This window comes from Syngnathoides biaculeatus, chromosome 7 (assembly GCF_019802595.1).
Source record: "Syngnathoides biaculeatus isolate LvHL_M chromosome 7, ASM1980259v1, whole genome shotgun sequence".
Lineage (NCBI taxonomy): Eukaryota > Metazoa > Chordata > Actinopteri > Syngnathiformes > Syngnathidae > Syngnathoides > Syngnathoides biaculeatus.
Genome location: NC_084646.1, coordinates 18,741,312 through 18,763,610, shown reverse-complemented (window position 1 = coordinate 18,763,610; position 22,299 = coordinate 18,741,312). Strand labels below are relative to the sequence as shown.

General features: G+C 39.9%; 1 long non-coding RNA gene across 1 annotated transcript in view; it reads left to right on the top strand.

The window, feature by feature from the left end:
* The window catches only part of LOC133504009 (uncharacterized), a 41,230-nt gene that overhangs the window by 10,450 nt on the left and 8,481 nt on the right, over positions 1 to 22,299 (top strand). Inside the window, exons 3-5 of the long non-coding RNA XR_009795882.1 lie at positions 16,062 to 16,181; positions 17,720 to 18,259; positions 21,960 to 22,088. This is a non-coding gene — a long non-coding RNA (uncharacterized LOC133504009). The remainder of the gene's footprint in view (positions 1 to 16,061; positions 16,182 to 17,719; positions 18,260 to 21,959; positions 22,089 to 22,299) is intronic.

Below are 22,299 nucleotides of genomic sequence, written 5' to 3'. Positions count from 1 at the left end.
GTGAGAAACCATCTGACATTTCAAGGAGGAAATAAATCCGAGCATTGTCATAAATTTTATGGAAACACTAAATACATTTCTTTACATATGCGGGAAAAGTTTCTGCCGCAAAGAATGCATGGAATTACTGTAGGTTGAAGCCGTAGCCAACTTTCCACTGATGGGTCCTGCCTTGTCCTTCCAGATGTTTGATTAATGTCCCATATAAGATTTTTCATTTGAGTCGGCATATTCAGACACTGGGAGTGAACTCACGAAATAAAATATCTACGCTTCATGACCCTATCAGAGGAATCCGGATGGATCTCGCATGACGCCTCTGGGATGATCTCCGTCTCAATTTAACAGAAGCATATTCTCTTAAAACTTTAAGTCTCATTTCAAACTTTTACCTCTGTTACCATTTCAGCAAGTTGATTCAACTGAATAGATTTTACAAGGTGAAGAGAAAAAAAAGGTAGAACCAGAACTAAGTTACCAGGCCCAAATTAAAATGAACCATGGATTTTAACCCATCTTAACACCATCCATGCAAAGCTACAAGTCAACAAGACCCAAGGGAAAGGGCTTTGGGGGGCACTTGGCCTGTCGGCCCAAACTATCGTTGTATCTTATTGGCAGACAGAATTTGCCCTTTGGCTATGACACAAAAAACACCGTAGCCTGTTGTTGCTGTCTGTTTGCGAGGAGAGGGAGGATGCTAGTGACTCACGCAGAGAATCCAAATTACGGCCAGCTTCTCCTCCTCTCTTAAACCGCAAGAGATAATACAGATGTGTACAAAATAACACCCTCCATCTTGTTCTCTTTTTTTCACAAACACACACATGCATACATGCGAACACACATAAACATACACGTGTAAGGACAGCTCATGACAAAACATTCGTAGTCGGCCGCAGAGGCCTGAATATAAGATGAAAGCATTGAAAAATCTCAGTAATGAATTGAACAAGTAGGGCACTACTCATTTGAGATGCCTTTGTGTGCATGAAGCGAGCTTCACGATGTCTCTCCTGGCTTATATCCGGAAAGCAATGTTAAGTATGTCCTTTTTTTTCAATGCCACCCAATCGCAGGACACAAATAAACAACCCATTCACACCTATGGGCAAATTAGGATCTTCAATTAACTTACCACATATTTTGGGGATGTGGGAGGAAACCAGAGTGCCTGGAGAAAATCCACTTAGATATGGGGAGAACATGAAAACTCCACACAGACGGGGGGCTGGGATTTGAGACCCAGTCCTCAGAAGTGTGAGGGAGATGCTCTAAGCTTCAACTAAGAAAACCCATCCTGAAAAATCAAGCAAAAATGTTTGCTGATATCTCTCAGTCAAATTGATTTCGATAATTTTAAAACAAATTTCACTCACTGTGGTTTTTGATTTTTTGTTGTTGAATTTATTAAGATCTGACAGGCAGCATGGCGTCACAGCCGTACAGCGTTGGCCTCACAGTTTGTAGGACCGAGGTTCAAATCCTGGCGCCCCTGTGTGGAGTTTGCATGTTGTCCCCGTGTCTGCATGGGTTTTCTCCGGGCACTCCGTTTCTGCCGACATCTCCAAAATATGCATGGTAGGTGAAGTCAAGACTCTAAATTGCCCCTTGGTGTGACAACCATTTCTGGGTGTACCCTGCCTCCTGCCTGATGGTAGATGGGATAGGCTCCAGCAATTCCGTGACCCTTGTGAGAATAAGCGGCTCAAAAAATGTATGTATGATCTGAGAATATAACAAGCAAAGTGTCTACCAAGTTTCCAAAATAGTTACATTGTAGTACATGCTTGAAACTAGATTGTGTTGCGTTCTTGCTGACTTAAAATCCTTATTAAATGGACACTTCCTGTATTTTAGGACTGTAATTAAGCAGCTTGCATGCTCCTGAGCACTTGTCACTTTTGTCCTCAGTATGACTCACTTCCCTGTGAGAGAGAGAGAGGCCTTTGCACTCCTTTACAAAGAAACAAGTACTATCATGTTAACCAACTCTTGTTTTCCTCTGGCCTCCATTGTGGATGGAAGAAGTAGTTTACTGAGACCTCATTGAAACAAACTGCTCAATATGTTTAAAGCTCTTATGGTCCCTTTAAGGCCAGGCCTTCAATTACAATGCTGCGGAGACCCCTCGTCTGTAATTAAACACAAGCAATCCTGCACGAGTCTCTGTTTAGCACACGAATGCTTCTGCGGAAAAAAAAAAAAAAGCACTTACAAGCTTAGTGTAGTGACCATGCTCATTACTCAAATTATTCATACCTTAAATCAACTTCTCCGATTTAAAAGAAATTAAAATAACTAATAGAAATAATCGGTTTCTGCACTCCAAGAGAAATGTCAATTTTTTTTAAAATTACAGTTTGTAAAATATAAATATAAAATGTAAAAACGCTTGTGTGACCTTCACATTCTGCTTGCTCCCCCTCAGAATTGACCCACACTGACAAAGCCGCAAAATAAAGCACCTCACTTAAAATTTTGAATCCAAAATCAATTTTGTATGGCAGAACAACCTGTTATTTATCCATTCAACTCAATTTAATTTGTTTTTACCTAGTATTTTTTTTCTTACAAAGTACAAAAAAACAATCACCAATAGGGATGATTATACTTTTTTTTCTTTTTATGTGTGTGTAGCCTTTGAACTTTTTTTCTGGTGTTTAAATGCTTTTATAATTCCCGCATCTAAAATTACCCATAAGACAACCTTTGTACACTAGTGGTGTACAGCCTACATAAAAACATAAACAAAAACAAATTAGCACTTTTTCAATTTGTTTGTCAACATGGAACTTAATGTATTTCAGATTTTAGGTTAAGGCGTTGATTTCTGAATTTTAGACTTTATAAGACGTTGCGGAATTGTTGTCACCGGTCTGTTATTTTCTTGTGTATGATAAAAAATTGCAGTTGTTGATACCTTTCATTAATTTGTCGGACAAAATGCTTCTGTAGACATCATGTTGTTAATCAACAAAGATAAGTGACCACATCCCTGATGAAGCCATGCTTATTTCTATTACCGGACATATTTTTTTAATCCTTTTTTTAACTGACTTACTCTTTATTACATTAATATGCAGATTTAGTTGTGTAAGTTTATCATAGCCATGTGCCATTTTATAGCTGCTTCATAAGCAATCTGCGTATTGCTGCATGTGGTTGCCTTAATTCAAAGGCCATTCAAAAGTACTCAGTACAATACCTTTATTTCCCCCAAAGAAAAACCTTAGCTCTTCATTTAATTGACAACGAGTGTGTTTGTGTGTGTGTGCTCCCACACACCCTTTGTCTTGATCTAATTCCTTAGTTTTGTTCGCAATAAAAGATCTCACGCTCACCATGTTTACAATGGCCCTGTCAAGCATGACCCCTCATTATGTCCAGCCCCGCCCCTTACAACTGACAAGACCCCTCAGGGCATCAAGCATCAACGGAAGATAAAACACATTTGCATGTGATTTGATTATCCTTCATGGTTGATTCATGGCGCTGTGAGCCTCCGTTAGAGGACCATTTATGCAAGCCTGACACACTTATTTGTGCATACAGTTTTTTTTTTCACTAAAGAACTAATTATCTTTGTTCAAATCTTTTCCACAGTTAAATTAAATTACGGCACCTGAATGTGGCTTCGTCTTTGCATCATCACTTGGAGCCCAGAATGGAAATGTATTCATTTTCTGATGTGAAATTCAAATTTTGTGGAGGCTCCTACTTCACCGATTTATAAAATAAAATAAATGAACTAACTATCCACAATAGCTATAGACAGCTACAATATATATGGTAATGTAAATCAAATAAATGTGTGACCAATGTTTATTATATGGTGAGAAAGCACGTGCAACTTCATGCTGTGCCCCAAGAATTTTGGCATTCTTCCATAAAGTCCTGGAAATGATTTGTTGGGGTATTTAACCACAGTGAAATGTGACTGAAATCCATATCAAAAGTATAATGTGAGAGTTCTGATATTCTTCAACAGGATAAAAAAAAATGTTTGTTTTCAGAAGTGTAACTAGGTTTTAAGGATATTGTGCCTACATCTTTCTGTAATAAAATCCCTTTGCTCAGAACACAACATTGCTTCCAAAAACATTGTTTCGGTGGTGCAATGCTAGCCGTTGATGTTTGCTGAGGACTAACCTAGCTGGCGAGTGTTCTGTTAAATTCTGGATACACCTGAATGTGTGAAATTTGTTCTCTGCATGCCATTCCTGGGAAGCAGTGGGCGGCAATCGTATTGCACCCCTGGGACTGAATCCAGATCATGTGTCAGCACTTTGGTCAATGGAGCCAACCCGAAATTGACTGTTTTCAGTTGTGACAGGAAACTGGAGTAGCCAGAGGAAGCCCGCGTTGGCACGGACGCAACATCCAAATACCAACGAGAAACTCATAAAAACAGGTGTTAAAGCTATCTGTGCTGTGCTCGAACCCGAGACCTGTGAGGCACCAGTGATAACCACTCTTTACCATATTGTACTCTTCTATGGAATATCCTTGATTAAATCTCCAGACAGTACTCCAAACAGGTTTGTGATTGTAATTAATAGAAGTTTTCCCTAGTAAAAGAGCAGGCATATTAGATAAAAAGCAGTCTTTGGTTAGCCTCCAAACTTCTGGATCCAAAGTGTAGCCTGCATCTAAAATTTTGGTCATGGTCCCTGACTATACAGTTAGGATAAACAATGTCACTACGACTGCAGTTGTCACATCAGAAAACAAAATGTTGAGCAGTCTAATTAAATCACATTTCGAAGTACAGATAGCCGTCATCTTAGAGGCGCATTTCCTTTGATAATGCAGAAAAAAAGTGGTCAAAGTTGAATCCAAAAGTCTATCTTTGGGAAAGAGGTAGAGCACACCCTGAAATGGCCACCAGCCAAAACAAACAACCATTTTCACTCACATTCAAACCTAAGGAGAATTTAGAGTCTTCATTGACGTGTTTCTGAGATGTGGGAGGAAACCGGAGTACCCAGAGAAAAGCAAACTCTACACTGGCAAGGGCGGATTTGCACCTGGGTCTCCAGAATTGTGAGGCAGACCTCCTAACCAGTCATCCACCATGCTTCCTATTTATTGAGTATGAGTATTTTTTTTTTTTAATACAAAATAGTTCTAGTGAAGTTGTATTTTTGAGGTTTTTCAAATACTACACTTTCCTGTTGCTGTTTGCCAGGCGTGGCATGAATGTGTGCATGCATCTGTGAGTGTATATCTGCAGGGCAGCTGTGTCCCCAATATGTGGGGACCTGACCCAGCTGTCACTTAGCATACGCAGAGAGGTCGTGCTGAAAGCACGGAAATGTATGTTCATGTCTCAGCACAAACTGCCAGCCTATTGTCAGTAATTAATGCAAACAAATGAGTCTCTTAGCGTACCTCAACCTTTATTTCACGCACTACTTTACATACAACTTGCCCTCCTTGGAGGATCGTGGCGGAAAAAGTAGTTGCTGTGCATGGCAGATTCAGTGTCTAATTCCGATATAAACTTTAAGACATTTTCAGTTTGAAACACACAACATTCAGTTCCACTATTAAATGGCATGGCAATCTTGAAAAAGGATTCAAATTATAATAAAGATAAGAATATTCATTTGAAAGAGACGACCCATGTCGCTGTTATTATTGCGCCAATGTTAAATTTGTGTTAAAGTCGCGTCCTAAGATTTGTTGTCACACTAATTAGATCTGTTCCTATAATCATCACGTATTCGTCCTATTGTAGAACGCTGCATAAATTGTGCATCGTCTGTCCGTTTTCCCCTTAGTCTACAGTGCACACGCAGTGCTCTAGGGTTGAACATAATGCGGATGAGCCCTTTAAAGCAAATATGATCTGAAAGGCTGGCAAAGGCGAGGGGACGCAGCTGTCGGCGAAGCATGTCTTTTTTAAGGGCTGCCCCTAATGATTGCAGACAGTTGGCAGTTATATAAGTATTCACTTTTAGGCCACCGGGCTGTACATTGTGCCGAGCCCCTCAGACCCTGGCACACAAGCAAAACGGGAAGGAAAAAGACAGCAAGGAAGGTGGGGGTAAGTGAAGAAGGAACGGTGAGGTTCAGGGAGTTGGCGACGATACAACTCGGATGAAGAAAGAATGCGTTGACATATAGAAGAAAGCAAACGCGAACAGAGAAATCAGCCCAGGATGAAAAGGAGAACAATTCGGAGAGAACATTAAAAGTTGCTCAGGCAGGTACTCAGAATGGAAATTGGAAAGAGGTCATTCACACAATCAAACTGTCATAGGTTTTAGTCTGACATTTGGAAATCATAACAATAACTCAATATTTCACTTGCTTTACATTGTTTCCCACAGTAAATTACTCACTCACTCACTCACTCACTCACTCACTCACTCACTCACTCACTCACTCACTCACTCACTCACTCACTCACTCACTCACTCACTCACTCACTCACTCCCAAAATAAATAAATAAATATCCTATATGGATATATATCCATATATTATGCTATATATATATATATATATATATATATATATATATATATATATATATATATATCACAACTGAACCTCATTATATTGTTATATTATTAAATTCTATATTATTATGAAACAACATTGGCACAATGAAAACAAAGCATTGTATTCACAAAACTACAATGGAGCATTACATTTAAAGGCACATTCTCTTTTCAATGCATATAGTGAGCGTGCATAAGGGTTCTGGTGGTTTACCAGGGTTCCTTATCTGTAATGTATGGGAAACATGATGAATTCCCCCAGCAGCCAATCTTTAGTGCATTATCAGCAACGTGGTAACTATTACATAGTTTTGCTGTCTTTAAAGCTGAGTGTGCAGGCGTGGCCCCAACACCTGTTATTCATTTACAACGTGGAACATTTGCTACATGCACACAAAACACACAGTAACTTTTTCCACTATTCTCTTTTCAACAACAACAATTTGTGGCATCATTGTCAGAAATGTGCCACAGCAAATATGCCTAGTTAATATCAGGGTCACAGTCCTTTGTGCGGTGTTTTCAAGATGTCGCAGATTAAAAAGGAAACAATAACTCTGTCATTATATGTCAACAAGAATATAGAAGAATTATTACCGGACGATGTTGGAGTTGCGTTGTGCACTGTTCTTCAAAAATGCTCACTTTGGGTTGTGACACCATGTACGTACTGTATACATTTTGTAAAATATTGGAAAATATGCCAATGCAAACCCCTGAGGTTCTTCATGGTATTTGCTGCCATGCAGTTAATTTAATAATGCTAGTGCTTCACTAGAAAGGATCACATGAAATATCACCTTGTTACAAAAGCTTATTCTTGATATGAATTATTTATATTATTCTCAGTTATAAACTAAATCTCAGTGATCAACTAGTCTTTACTCTCCATAGTTTATCGTCTATCATCTTCTCATATTTGAGTCTAGATTATATTAGACACCGATTTTCATACTGGATGACAGAAAGGGGCTAAGGAACCATTCTTTACATTTTCATCTGTCCTGAAATTTTCAGGAAATGTTTCATGAACTTGATCAAAGTCTCACAAAGACGTATGACGCTGCACATGCTCGCTGCTGCTTTTGAAGGTTTTTGCAACGTATAGAGAAATAAACCTACCACTGAATCCAATTATGTTTTCATCCATCCATCGAGTTTCTGAGCTGCTTATCCTCATAAGGGTCACGGCATTGCTGGAGTCTACCCCAGCTATCTTTAGGCAGTAGGCGGGGTACACCCTGAACTGGTTTATAAATGGTAAGTCTAACACATGATAACAGGATATTGAGAACTACTAGTTTGACATGTTGAGCATTGCAATGAAATTTGCACCGATTATGATTGCCTATATTACCTATAATCATTGATATTTATATTAAATGAACACAACGGAAACCTAACATGAAAGTCAGTTCCATATCATCCAGTTCTAAATGAGTCCTATTTGGAATCTGGTTTTCTTTCTCTGTCTAAACAATAGAGAAAATGACTGAATGGATGGAAGCCTTTTTCTGAATTTTGTGAAACTGTGATTTTTGTTTGTCGTTGTATAATCCAAGCATCCAGCCAGCAAAGGCCACTTATTCTGCCGAGAACAAGTTAGCAATGGTGACTGGTGTTCCGTTGCACCCTTTGTCTAACTGTGTCCCAGTGAGGAAGCGGCACCAAAAGAGCTGTGTTGATTCACTTCGACAGTGCTTGTCAAGTGTGGTTTGTTAAAGCTCATTCTTCTAAAAATATAAATAGCTGCAGTCAAAAAAAAAACAACTGGCAAGCAGTGTGTTTGATTCACACTTGGCTCGGTTGCAATTTGCTTCTTTTAATTTTTCACAAATGTTATCACTTTCACTAAAAGCAAAATATGATATATTTTGATCACCGTTTACCAGAGGTGGGACCAAGTAATTGCTTTCCAAGTCACAAGTCAGTCTCGAGTTTTTTTCCCTCAAGTCCAGAGTTGATCCTCAAGTCGAGAAATCCAAATCCTGGGTAAAGTCCTACACCTTGAGTTTTGAGCTACTGAGTCACATGTTTAACTATAAATCTTAATATATATTTATTTAAGATGCATATATTATGTTTTTCATTTATTAAAAATATTTATGAAAAAAAATTGATAAGAGCATTAAATCTTTGTCAGCAAACAAGGGGCCTGATCAAAATGTTTCCACCTTCAAAGCCAATCATCAAGAGGGAATTGTGGAGGGTTAGTTTATTGCCCCTTAAAAACTGGCCAATAGTACATTTGCAGATGATCTATGAAAATGCAATGTTATGACTTTTTAGGGTGTGAGTCAGTGTGCCGCAGCGGAGAAAACCAATGCAGGCACAGGGAGAACAGGCAAACTCCACACAGGCGTTCACGGGATGTCAACCCTGGTCCTCAAAACTGTGATGCTAACGCTCTAACCAGTCGCACCACTGTGTCGCATATATATACTTTATATCAGTCACTCACATTTGAAAAATGTACGGGTGTGGTCAGTCATGCCCGCAAATATAAAGTTACGGGTGTGATTAGGGATAGAATCTCAAGACCTTCAAATAATTTACTGAGTTGTTATACCCGAGTATGTAGTTATTACCTAATACCATAACCATAATTTATTGACACTGCACAAACTGAGAGAGACATTTTTAAAGAGGCCAATAGAGATTAAATTCCAAAACCAAGTATTCATATAATCAAAACATTTTTTTTACTCAAGATGTATTGTTATAACCTCGCGTAATTTATGGCGGTATCTATTGTCATTCCATTGATGAAAGCTAGCAGCAGATCTATATGTTCCTAAAGCATGGAGAGGGGAAAAGTTTTCAACTTCAAGATAATGCGGTACCACGGGAGAAAATGACTGTTCGCATTTAGATATATGGACAGACTAGTCGAATGTTAGAACTTAGATCAAGTCAAAGTAAATCACAATCTCATATTTATTATAGTTAGATACTGAAACATTACCTGTGTTATAGCCCATAAAATGTTTTCAGTGGAACTGAATTTCCTTTGACATGGCTCATGATGTTGATGACTTTCGTTGTAAATGCACTTGCAGTACGTGAAGCAGCTCGGAACATGTGTTTTTGGTATCACTTCCGAACATGCTCAGTACGGTTAACTTGCATTTCCTGTTTCCGGGTGAATACTGATTGTTTAGAATCAGGCTTCTTTTGTAACCAACGTTTATGAAATAAACCCGTAAATTAATGTTAAGACCGACGTTTTTTACGTGTCTGAGAAAACACACTAAGCCTGTGAGCGCCTCCTTTGACAACTGTGAGCAACATCAGACGTATGCACTGTGGTCAGATCAGTGTCCTCCATTGAAGTTTCATGGTTCATTCAAAGATTCAGATTACAGCATTTACATTCCCATCAGAATATTTTTAAGTACAATTTGGGGTTTTTGCAAACGTTTTTGCCCAGACTGTGTTTCTAACTGGCGTTTGTAATAATGAGTGTACCCCTTTAAGAGCCAGAGGGGGGCGGAGTCAGGTAAACTAGCAGGAGACCGTGTGCTTTTGTGTTGGAAAAAAAAAAAAGAGCCGGGCTGTGACTCACTGCAGTGGATCTGTTTTCATGTGCGCTACGAATGTGCGGCAAGTGCGCAATTGCATTTGTCAAGACTACACAAAATACCCGACGTCTTTCAATATCTATGTATTTCTACTCGTTACAAACTTTACACGCGTGATTTTTCGTGCTCGACTGCAGATTTGCGAGTACGATGGCACTCATCAAATCACAGTGATTGTTATTATACAGCATCTTGAATAAGTATTTAACATTACCATTTTCATCCCTCCATCTTCTACCGCTTATCTATAAAAGTTGTACTTTTCCAATTCGTGCTAGTATGATTCAGTGACAGTCAAGTTTCCAAGGATAACAAAAAGCATCATGGGTAACAATTGATGTCCCCCTATCCAATGGGATTCCAGGAAGATGCGGCGATGATAGCTGATGGGAGAGCAGCTCTTTCGCGCCACACAAACCAAGATACAGGATGTTTATGTTCAGTGGAATTCGTGGGCTGTGAATCCAGCATGTATTTTTTCCTTTCGCAGCCTGAATTTTCCTTCTTAACTAGAGACAATATTTTTCCAAGGAGGGGTTCATAACCTGAATTTTTCGTTACTAGAGACATTCACAATTAGAGGTACCACTGTACCATATCTACATAAATGCATGCATTTTTCTTTTTAATAAATTGACAGTTATGGCCATGTGGTCTGTTATTTTTACAAATTCGTAACCGATTCAATATTTGAAGTAAGAGAAAATCCTGTAACTCTGAGACTCTTCACCTTCGTGAAGTGTCATTAAACTCTGTCCTTAACTCTGTGGCATTATGTCACCTTGAGATTGAATGACTGTATGTCCTTTGGACTGTTGTAAGATTCGGCAAACTTTTCTACTACTCTGCTGTACAACTCGACGCTGTACAGTCCACACTGATCTAAGAACCTTTTCAAATGCCCCCTTTGAAAGGCTGCCTTTAGCCCCTCGCCCTGGGAAAATTATGAAAGTTCTCTCGACACCTGTCCTGCAATTCTTGTAAAGCCCCCCGATATTTGGACTTCCTGCTGCCTGAATTCCTGTGTCCCACGTCTCACATCAACGCTCAGTGCAAATGTTTATGTATAAATGCATGCTTCGAACTACAGTAGAACAAATGAGTATATTTGTATGCGTGTGTCGCATGCTGTCCCTGTTGGAGCCAATTTTCATATTGACAATTTTTTTTTAAATAGTTGGGTTTGATAAATTTAGGTAGGCTTGTTTTGCTAAAAATATATATTTTTGTTGCAGAAGGAAGCCCGTCAGTCAAGAGAGTAAATTTACATCCAGATTACACTCTCTGGTCATTTTATGACATTTTATCACATTACTTACAGTTCTTAGACCTTTGAAATATAATTTAAGAAACTGATGTAAACACAGTAATTAGCTGTTGTGTAGTACTTTAACTAATGCAGCCCTATGGGGGCACAAACCAGTGCAATCTGTAGGCCGGTCCAAAGCCCGGATAAATGCAGAAGATTGCATCAGGAAGGGCATCCGGCGTAAAAACTGTGCCAAACAAATATGAGTGTTCATCTAAAGAATCCCATACCGGATCGGTCGTGGCCCGGGTTAACAACGCTCGCCCCCGGCACTGCTAACCTGCAGGGCGTCAGTGGAAATTCAGCTACTGTGGGTCGAAGACAAAGAAGAGGAGGAAACCGGATCCATCGTCAGAAGAAAAAGAGGAATGCACAGAGCCTACAACTGAGTGTAGGGACTTTGAATGTTGGGACTATGACAGGAAAAGCTCAGGGGTTGGTTGACATGATGATTAGGAGAAAGGTTGATATTCTGTGCATCCAAGAGAGCAGGTGGAAAGGTAGTAAGGCTAGAAGTTTAGGAGCAGGGTTTAAATTATTCTACCACGGAGTAGATGGGAAGAGAAATGGAGTAGGGGTTATTTTAAAGGAAGAGCTAGCTAAGAATGTCTTGGAGGTGAAAAGAGTATCAGATTGAGTGATGAGACTAAAATTTGAAATTGAGGGTGTTATGTATAATGTGGTTAGCGGCTATGCCCCACAGGTAAGATGTGACCTAGAGTTGAAAGAGAAATTCTGGAAGGAACTAGATGAAGTAGTTCTGAGCATCCCAGACAGTGAGAGAGTTGTGATTGGTGCAGATTGTAATGGACATATTGGTTAAAGGAAACAGGGGCGATGAACGAGTGATGGGTAAGTACGGCATCCAGGAAAGGAACTTTGAGGGACAGATGGTGGTGGACTTTGCAAAAAGGATGGAGATGGCTGTAGTGAACACTTATTTCCAGAAGAGGGAGGAACATATAGTGACCTACAAGAGCGGAGGTAGAAGCACGCAGGTGGATTATATTTTGTGCAGACCATGTAATCTGAAGGAGGTTACTGACTGTAAAGTAGTGGTAGGGAAGAGTGTAGCTCGACAGCATAGGATGGTAGTGTGGAGGATGACTCTGGTGGTGGGTAGGAAGATTAAGAAGACAAAGGTAGAGCAGAGAACCATGTGGTGGAAGCTGAGAAAGGAAGAATGTTGTGTGCCCTTTCGGAAAGAGGTAAGACGGGCTCTCGATGGACAGCAGAAGCTCCCGTAAGACTGGACAACAACAGCCAAGGTAATCAGAGAGACAGGCAGGAGAGTACTTGGTGTGTCTTTTGGTAGGAAAGGGGAGAAGGAGACTTGGTGGTGGAACCCCAAAATACAAGGAGTCATACAAGGAAAAAGATTAGCGAAGAAGTGGGATACTGAGAGGACTGAGGAGAGGCGAAAGGAGTACATCGAGATGCGACATAGGGCAAAGGTAGAGGTGGCAAAGGCTAAACAAGAGGCATATGAGGACATGTACACCAGGTTGGACATGAAAGAAGGAGAAAAGGATCTCTACAGGTTGGCCAGACAGAGGGATAGAGATGGGAAGGATGTGCAGCAGGTAAGGGTGATTAAGGATAGAGATGGAAATGTGTTAACTGGTGCCAGTAGTGTGCTAAATAGATGGAAAGAATACTTTGAGAAGTTGATGAATGAAGAAAATGAGAGAGAAGGAAGAGTTGAAGAGGCAAGTGTGAAGGACCAGGAAGTGGCAATGATTACTAAGGGGGAAGTCAGAAAGGTACTACAAAGGATGAAAAATGGAAAGGCAGTTGGTCCTGATGACATACCGGTAGAGGTATGGAAGCAATTTGGAGAGATGGCTGTGGAGTTTTTGACCAACTTATTCAACAGAATACTAGCGGGCGAAAAGATGCCTGAAGAATGGAGGAAAAGTGTTCTAGTTCCCATTTTTAAGAACAAAGGGGATGTTCAGAGCTGTGGGAACTATAGAGGAATAAAGTTGATGAGCCACACAATGAAGTTATGGGAAAGAGTAGTGGAGGCTAGACTCAGGACAGAAGTAAGTATCTGGGAGCAACAGTATGGTTTCATGCCTAGAAAGAGTACCACAGATGCATTATTTGCCTCGAGGATGCTAGAGGAAAAGTACAGAGAAGGTCAGAAGGAGCTACATTGTGTCTTTGTGGATCTAGAGAAAGCCTATGACAGAGTACCAAGAGAGGAACTGTGGTACTGCATGCGTAAGTCTGGTGTGGCAGAGAAGTATGTTAAAATAGTACAGGACATGTATGATGGCAGCAGAACAATGGTGAGGTGTGCCTTAGGTGTGACAGAGGAATTTAAGGTGGAGGTGGGACTGCATCAGGGATCAGCTCTGTGCCCCTTCCTGTTTTCAGTGGTAATGGATAGGCTGACAGATGAGGTTAGACTGGAATCCCCTTGGACCATGATGTTCGCAGATGATATTGTGATATGCAGTGAAAGCAGGGAGCATGCAGAGGAACAATTAGAAAGATGGAGACAAGCACTGGAAAGGAGAGGAATGAAGATTAGCCGAAGTAAAACGGAATATATGTGCGTGGATGAGAAAAGTGGAGGGGGAAGAGTGAGGCTACAGGGAGAAGAAATTGCGAGGGTGGACGACTTCAAATATTTAGGGTCAACAATCCAGAGCAATGGTGAGTGTGGTAAGGAAGTGAAGAAACGGGTCCAAGCAGGTTTTAACAGCTGGCGAAAGGTGTCTGGTGTGTTATGTGACAGAAGAGTCTCTGCTAAGATGAAGGGCAAAGTTTACAAAACAGTGGTGAGGCCGGCCATGATGTACGGATTAGAGACGGTGGCACTGAAGAAACAACAGGAAGCAGAAGTGGAGGTGGCAGAAATGAAGATGTTGAGGTTCTCGCTCGTAGTGAGCAGGTTGGATAGGATTAGAAATGAGCTCATTAGAGGGACAGCCAAAGTTGGATGTTTTGGAGACAAGATTCGAGAGAGCAGACTTCGATGGTTTGGACATGTTCAGAGGCGAGAGAGTGAGTATATTGGTAGAAGGATGCTGAGGATGGAGCTCCCAGGCAAAAGAACGAGAGGAAGACCAAAGAGAAGGTTTATGGATGTGGTGAGGGAAGACATGAGGGCAGTTGCGGTTAGAGAGGAAGATGCAGGAGATAGGCTAAGATGGCAAAAGATGACACGCTGTGGCGACCCCTAACGGGACAAGCCGAAAGGAAAAGAAGAAGAAGAAAGTAGTACTTTAACTATTTTCTCATGTTTTTGGATTCTTTCTTAGCAAATCAAATGACTTTTTGACATTATGATGATGTGTTTGTTAACTCAAGTAAGATGTTGTTTTTTTTCTCCTGAAAAGTGGTGGCGTGGGAGCTGAAAGGATTCAAATTCCATCTACAATCAGAAGCCGTGATGTATACTCCTAGTATGCCCCTTGATTAAATAAAATAAAATAAAACAAAAACTCCATTGATCTAGGGCAAACAATGCCAACAGAGTGGCAATTTGGTAGACAGCAGCTTTAAAGCCTGTAAACCTCATTTACATTATTTCACTTTATGCATCCTCAGAACTTTATGACACACTGGCGAGTATGTCTCCTGCCTCATCACAGTAAATTCCAAACGGATTACCCTCACCAACAACCCCCCACCCCCCACCAATCTCTGACACGTGGGGAAGAAACCGATTCGATTTAAAAAAAAAAAATGTAATAAATAATAACTCACAGGGCCGCTTGTCAAGGCGCGATTGCTAATCTGTGAAGGAGGATTTGAATAAGTCCTCAGTGGCTCTGTGCTCTCTCTCACCACTTTTCAGCCTCTCTCATCCCTCTCTTGGCGGCCGCCACAGAAGGAGGGCGCCTCTTCGAGAGCCCATCGTGCTAAGTGAGATTAATTTCAACATCATAAATAACCAGGAGCAGGTCACAGGAGGGAGCTCAGATTGTGTCGCCTTACACTCACAAATGTATTTGACTTTGCTTTACCATTTCAATCCATACTTTTAATCCGGTCTTTGTTTTTGTGCAGTTTTAAAAGCCAGGCTGGGATTTCTCATCATGACATGCTGCCTGCATTGTCTCTGCTGCCGTCATTTAAATGGGTTCCCCGCTGGTATTAAAATAAATAACCTACCCTCTTTTCTCCTTTTTATGAGTAGTATTTTCCCAAACTAGTTATGCTTTATATCAGCATTGCTGAAATGTTTTGTAAGCAATTTCCTTTAAATCACTAGTTGACCTTCATTGGCACATTTCAGACATGAAAGTTTTCATTATTTACCTATCCATCCTATCCTTTTTTTTCAACTCCACAGATGACCATGTTCATGTAGGGACAGATACTTATTATCAATTATCTGCACATTACCTGGAGTAAAGATCAAGTCAAGGTCCCTCAAAATATCATGTATGCATACTGTAGCTCATAAAATCGACCCATCACAGCAGTGAACGTTCACCACAAGTGACACAAAGGGGAAATGAACATTTTCTAGCTCTCAGGGGAATTATAAACTTTGTCCAAGAGCATGAATGAAAGAAGGATATGTATGTCCATACTGGATGGGGGCCAGAGCGACATAAAATATAAAATAATCATCATTTATTATTATTATTATTGTTATTATTAACTGGTAAATTATTTTCTTCTTCTTCTTTTCCTTTCAGCTTGTCCTGTTAGGGGTCGCCACAGCGTCTCATCTTAGATGAACATATATTTGTTTGGCACAGTTTTACGCCGGATGCCCTTCCTGATGCAACTCCTCTGCATTTAGCTGGCGAGAAGTGGTAAATTATTTTGTTTGTTTTTTTTAGACAAAATTCATTTGAACACTAAATAAAAATCAAAGTATAAAAATTAGTTAAATTCTGAGAGTATTTTAATATTTACTCACAAGTATTTCTAATTTTTACTATTAACATTTAATCTAGTAAATCAATTGCAATGGTACACATTACAGTTATGGGATATCATCATAAATGATTTGTACTTTTTTTTTTATCCACTCCTACCCTTATTGCTTTTTATGGTGTTTCATTTTCATTTAATCTGTGTGTATAATCTAATCTGGTTCTTGGGTGTCATTTTGTGTCATGCAGGTGTTTCAAAAATCCCTGCAGTGATTTGACATTGGGTATTTTCGCCCGCAGGCTTCTGTCCAAGCGGTATCTCGATATTCAGATGCCTATTGTGCTAAATGCGCAGGGTTGACAACCAACAGTGGCCAGCAGAGACACATACATGGGCTCACCTGCACAGACACAGACACAGACACGCACACGCACATGCACACACACACATACACATGCACGCACACACACGCGTACGCTATATGCTCTGCCTGATAGCACAAGCAAACACTATAATGTCAGATTTAAGAATCCATAATTCCCTGAGCAGAAAAGCTCTGCAAACAAAATTTTAAAAACAGGGGGAAAAAAAAGTCATCCGACTACCAGCAATGTAATTTAAACAGGATTGACCTTAACTCACACAACCCGCCTCGGTATCTGACTTTGCGTGTGTTGGGTCTCTATTTATTTGTGGATGTCAGAGCCTGTTCCGCCTTGTTTACTGTTAAGGGGATGAAAATGAATAGCCAAATAGTGCTCCTTTTATAAGCCTGTTTATACATGCTAATACCGGAGGCTGTTTCGCAACCACAGCAGCACTGCTGGATGTGACTCAATCAAGACAACGGCACTTCCAACCCCATGACACACACACACACACACACACACATATGAATATCATTATCACCAAGAATAAACATATTTCAAGACGTGTCTCAATGTTATGCAGTGACTAATACATGGTGACCCCTTAATTGAAGCATTTGAAACACAGATCCCCGTTTGCTGCATTTATACACATTCCTTTTAATTAACATGGATTTTTCAATGCATTCTGGCTGTAACAGTTCTTGATCCCAGTTTTGACTAATACTCCATCCACAACTTCTTTGAAGGAGCATTTCTCCTAGAAACACTACATGCCATCTTAAGCATTGCTGCCTTTGCATGACTTCAACTATTTAGCTGGGAATAATTCTACCTTAAAAATGCAGTACAGCACCGCAAACAAATTTGAATCGCTTCATAGAGCAAACACGCTTCAGAGAAAGTGTCTGTGGACTACAACAAACAAAACATCCACCTCGCCAAAGCACTTACATTCACAACATGTATTTGCTCAAAATGCCACTAAATTATAATTTTGAGAAATTCAATCATCAATGAAAAGTAATTATACCAAACCATGTAACTGTTGTCATTTAAGTATTTTCTCTTGTTGTCCTTTTCTCCACATTTTTGCGCTTCGCAAGATCCCGATGACCTTGTCAAGGATTTCAGGCAAGCTTATTCCGAGGCATTGGAATATACACTGTGTGCATATTTTCAACCTCCCATCACCTTACAATTACTGTAATGTCAAAATCTTCATGCCAGTCTTGTCAGTGTCAGACTTTATTGACATAGACAGGGCTGAAGTCTCCATTGGAGGACTATGTGTATCTGTGATGTGTCCTTTGACAGTGGGAGAGAAGCCCAGGAAACCACCCCTGCCCTTACGCCCTGGGTCATCAAACAAAAGCATCCATCCAACACCTTTTGACAAGAGGTACATCCGTAAGCAGTAACAAAGTATGTGGTCCTACACCAGTCTCGGACACCCTACGGGTAACAACGAGGAAATGACAGGTTGTTAGACTTGTCTCTAAAAGAGAATTCCTTCCTCACTTGATTTTTTTTTTCACCAACCTGATTTTCAAGAAGTGTGTACTAAAATGTTTTAGAATGAGCTGCTACTTACAGTATGTCCTATTTCCATTGGATACAGAAGAGCTGATAATGGATCACACAAGGTAATTTTACAGTTAATGCTTATTCACTTACTAAACCAATAATCACCTGAGGACAATGTTTACAAAATGTCTCAACCTTAAGGTGGGCACCTGGAACATATACAGTGATACCTCTACTTACGAGCATCTTTAGCAACAAAAAAATAAGGTTATGGAATGCCTCCTCGGAAAAATATTGCCTCTAGTTACGAAGGAAAATTCAGGATCCGAAAGGAAAAAAATAGGCGGTGGATTCCCAGCCCCCAAATTCCACGGAACATAAACTTGGTTTGTGTGGTGCGATAGAGCTGCTTTCCAATTGGCTATCACCGTAGTATCTTCCTGGCACTCCATTGGCTAGGAAGGGATGTCCATCTTTACCCATGATGCTTTTTGTTTCCTTTGTGTACTCAAGTGTCACTAAATCACATGCTATCACAAACTCACGCACATTGGTAAAGTACAACTTTTTTGTGGGGTTTTTGCAAGTTTATTCATCTTTCTTCACCACCTATTTATATGTAAAAAGCACTTCAGGTTGCTAAAAATTAATGTGATAAAAGGACTTCTGGAATGAACCAAACTTCACAAGTAGATCTGCCACTGTAGCGTAAATGTAGATTTAGGCATACTGTACATAGTAACGTCTCTACGATGATTAGTTTAATATGAAGAAGTGAAGAGGGAATTAGAAATATTATATGTATTTTAATAAATATTTATATTGTTGTGACAACTGATAATAAACAGTAATTTAACAAAAAATGATAACAAACAGTAATCTAACAAAAAATTGCAACAACCAGCGCAGGCCCTATTCCGCCTGAGCTTTTGAAGATGCTCAAGACATTTTACAGCTCAGTCTGCCATGAACATTTAGTGAATGGCCTGATTCACAGGTCCTTTAAAGAAGTGGCACCCCCTTTTTATTATTTGTCCTCTGACACTGTTTGAAAAAAAAAAAAGAAAAGAATACAAATCCCAGAAGGCAAATGTCTTAAGACCATAATTCACAGCATGAATCAAAGTCAAAGCCTTATTTAAGGAGGATTTAGCTGTAATGTCATGACAGTTACCCAATTGGGTCATCTAGGGGTGAAGTCATCACTTGGGGCTTCAGCCTACCGTGAAACTGGGAAGGCATCCAGGTCCTCTCTCAATGTGTTTGTGTGCGTGTGTGTGGGGAGAGAGACAAGATTTGGAATCTTCAGTATATCCAGCCTGACTGCTACTGGATTGAATGATGCGTGTTCAATCCAGCCCATAAAGTCATTGTTCTGCATGCATGCATGCATGCATGGAATAAGAGTAATGCTGCACTCCATTTTGTGAAATTCTGGAAGTAGAAAGGGAGTCATTTTACTCAGCGACAAGGGTGACCATTAATCTGAACCTCCCGTTTAAGAATGAGCCCACATTTCTGATGCTTTGCTTGTTTACAGAGAGGATGGTTGCATCAAACAAGAGCATCTCTGTCTGCAATGAGCTGCCTCACTGCTCCAACTGTCTCTCTACTACAGACGTTGATTCATAGCTCTGACAACATCCACTGATAACCGAACAAGAAGTTGTTTTATTTCATCTACAGTATATTGTAGATGTTTGCCTTTTTTGATGACTGTCACAGTCACATTTTCTAAATTGGGATACACCCACATTGTACCCAGTTGGTTATCCGTTTCAGAATCACTTGCAAAAAACAAAACATCAATTTATTTGTAAACCTCAGGAAACATCTTCATTTTGGTAGGAAAATGAAGAGACTCAATTACAATACATATATTAAATGCTCCTTCCACTCCTTTGCATATACAATATTTCCCTTCCCCTGCTTATCACCTTCTTTGAAATTATCTCCCAAATGTGCCGCAAACATCCGACTCCATTCTGTGGGAAAGGCAAACCGATCGAATGGTGAGCATTAAATAAATGAAATAGTTAACTAAGAAAGCATCGCGCCTATTTGGAATAACACTCTGTCATTCCCTCATTATAAAGGCCACTCCATAATGATCCCATTTTGGGGACTCATTCACTGAAATAATCTGCGCCGAGAGCAAATAGCCTGCACCCGGTGATTGACTTTGCCAGACATTTTCTCATTTAACTTGCAGTGTATAAGGCAATTACAGTAGGCTGCATTTAAGAGGATGAGATAAGGAGATTGAAGCTAAGAAAAATGAATGTTTTACCATTAAGTCACAGTGTAAAAAAAAATAATATACTGTATATACAGTATTGTTTTGTAAAACTGTATCTAGTTTTGCATAGCAATTAAAATCAGATTTACTTCCAACACTGCGTGCTTTGTATTCCCTTAAAACATTAGGAAGACAATGTTGCTGGTCTCAGATATCACAAAGGTGTTTTGCTCAAGGACTAAATGGGAAAGGGTGGAGGTGGCTTAGACCCCATCTGATCAGGACATATACATGATGTTGTCTGTCTCATTAGGATTCACGTTTTAATCGCGCTTGGCTAGCTGTAAAATGTGTCCATTCACACGCAGATGCACAACATGCACATATGGATCCACTTTTACATGGTAAGGAGGTCATTTTATTATAAACCTGTATAAAAAGCCAGGCACAGCAAGGGGTAAAGTGGCAAGTTGGGAAAAGTTAGTCATTTGCGCATTGAACGTGCTGACTTAAATCTGAACGAAACACTGTTGCAACTTTTAGACATTTACGGTGTCCTTGCATGCCGTTACTTACTAACATGAAGGTAGAGAGTGTCATTTGTGAGGAAATACTGCAGTGTATTCCTGCATCCAAGCATGCACATATGCTTGCACATGTGGAATGCACATGCACTGGCATGCACGCTCACTAATTCTGATGGATCGCTACTCAAACGAGCACTTCAACCATAAACACTGGATGCATATAATCATGCATTGTTGAACTAGTTGTACAGAGCTTATAGAATAGATAATCACACATTTTGAGTTTCATATTTGTGGTTGAAGGCGTGGTTGTAAATTGTTAGTTGGAATTTACATTTTTTAAAGAATGTCTGCTGTTAATGTATTAATAAAAAATGCTCAGGCAGAATTGGGCGTGTATCGTAATGAAATGCATTTTGTACAAGGTACTAGTCGGTGAATGAAAGTAGGATACTTTTAAGACAAATATTTCAGGGTGAATTCAAGTATGGGTCACCCCAAGCTAACCGTGCCATAGTGTTTTTTGCAGAACATTCCTCCAGGTACTCCTGAAAACCCTGAAATCATTTGATTCGGTGTCAGCTGTTGATTTCAATGATACTAGGATCTTCAAAAAAAAAAAAGCACGAAATGACAAATGACATCAGCCATATTGGGAAAATGAGCCGCATTGTCGCAGACCTCCACCATGACAATATCCTTCTGCTCAAATCCATCACAAGAAGGGAGTTCAAAACATCAACAGAGGCCTGAGAATTGCAATAAAAAATAAAAATTATAAAATGCATTTTTTTCCTATGGTCCAAGTGTTGTACAGTCATGAACATGAACAATTATCAATATTTTCATTCAGCACTCATAGAGAAAGGACAAAAAATATTTCCTGCACCTCAGACATGGAGATGAACATCACTCCTTGTCTGGTTATAACGCAAATCAAGCTCTCAGAATCAAATCAGAAACTGTCTCAAAATCCAAAGTGCACCAGCGACACTGATTCCAGCAGCCTGTCAGCTTCACTCACATCTTTATCTTTTCTTCTTTCTTCTACAGAGAATTCGAACAGTGGAAGAGCCTGCCTGTGGCGTGTGGAAGAAGGAAACGTCCAACTTAATATCCTGTCTGGGGTGTGTACGCTCTCCATCAGCCTCTATCAGTGGATCTGGCGGATGGGCGGATCAGGTGAAGAGACGGCAGAGCTTCAATCATATCTGATTCTCTTTCTCTTTGCTCTCCTTTTGGATGGAACATGTCAAATGCATATAGCTAATTTATTGGAAATGAAAGCACATATTCCGTATAATTCATATGTGGGAGTGATGCAGCGAAGATGGTGAACAGAAAGATTAACATAAAAAAACTGTATTTGGATCAAATGATATCAATTCCAAGC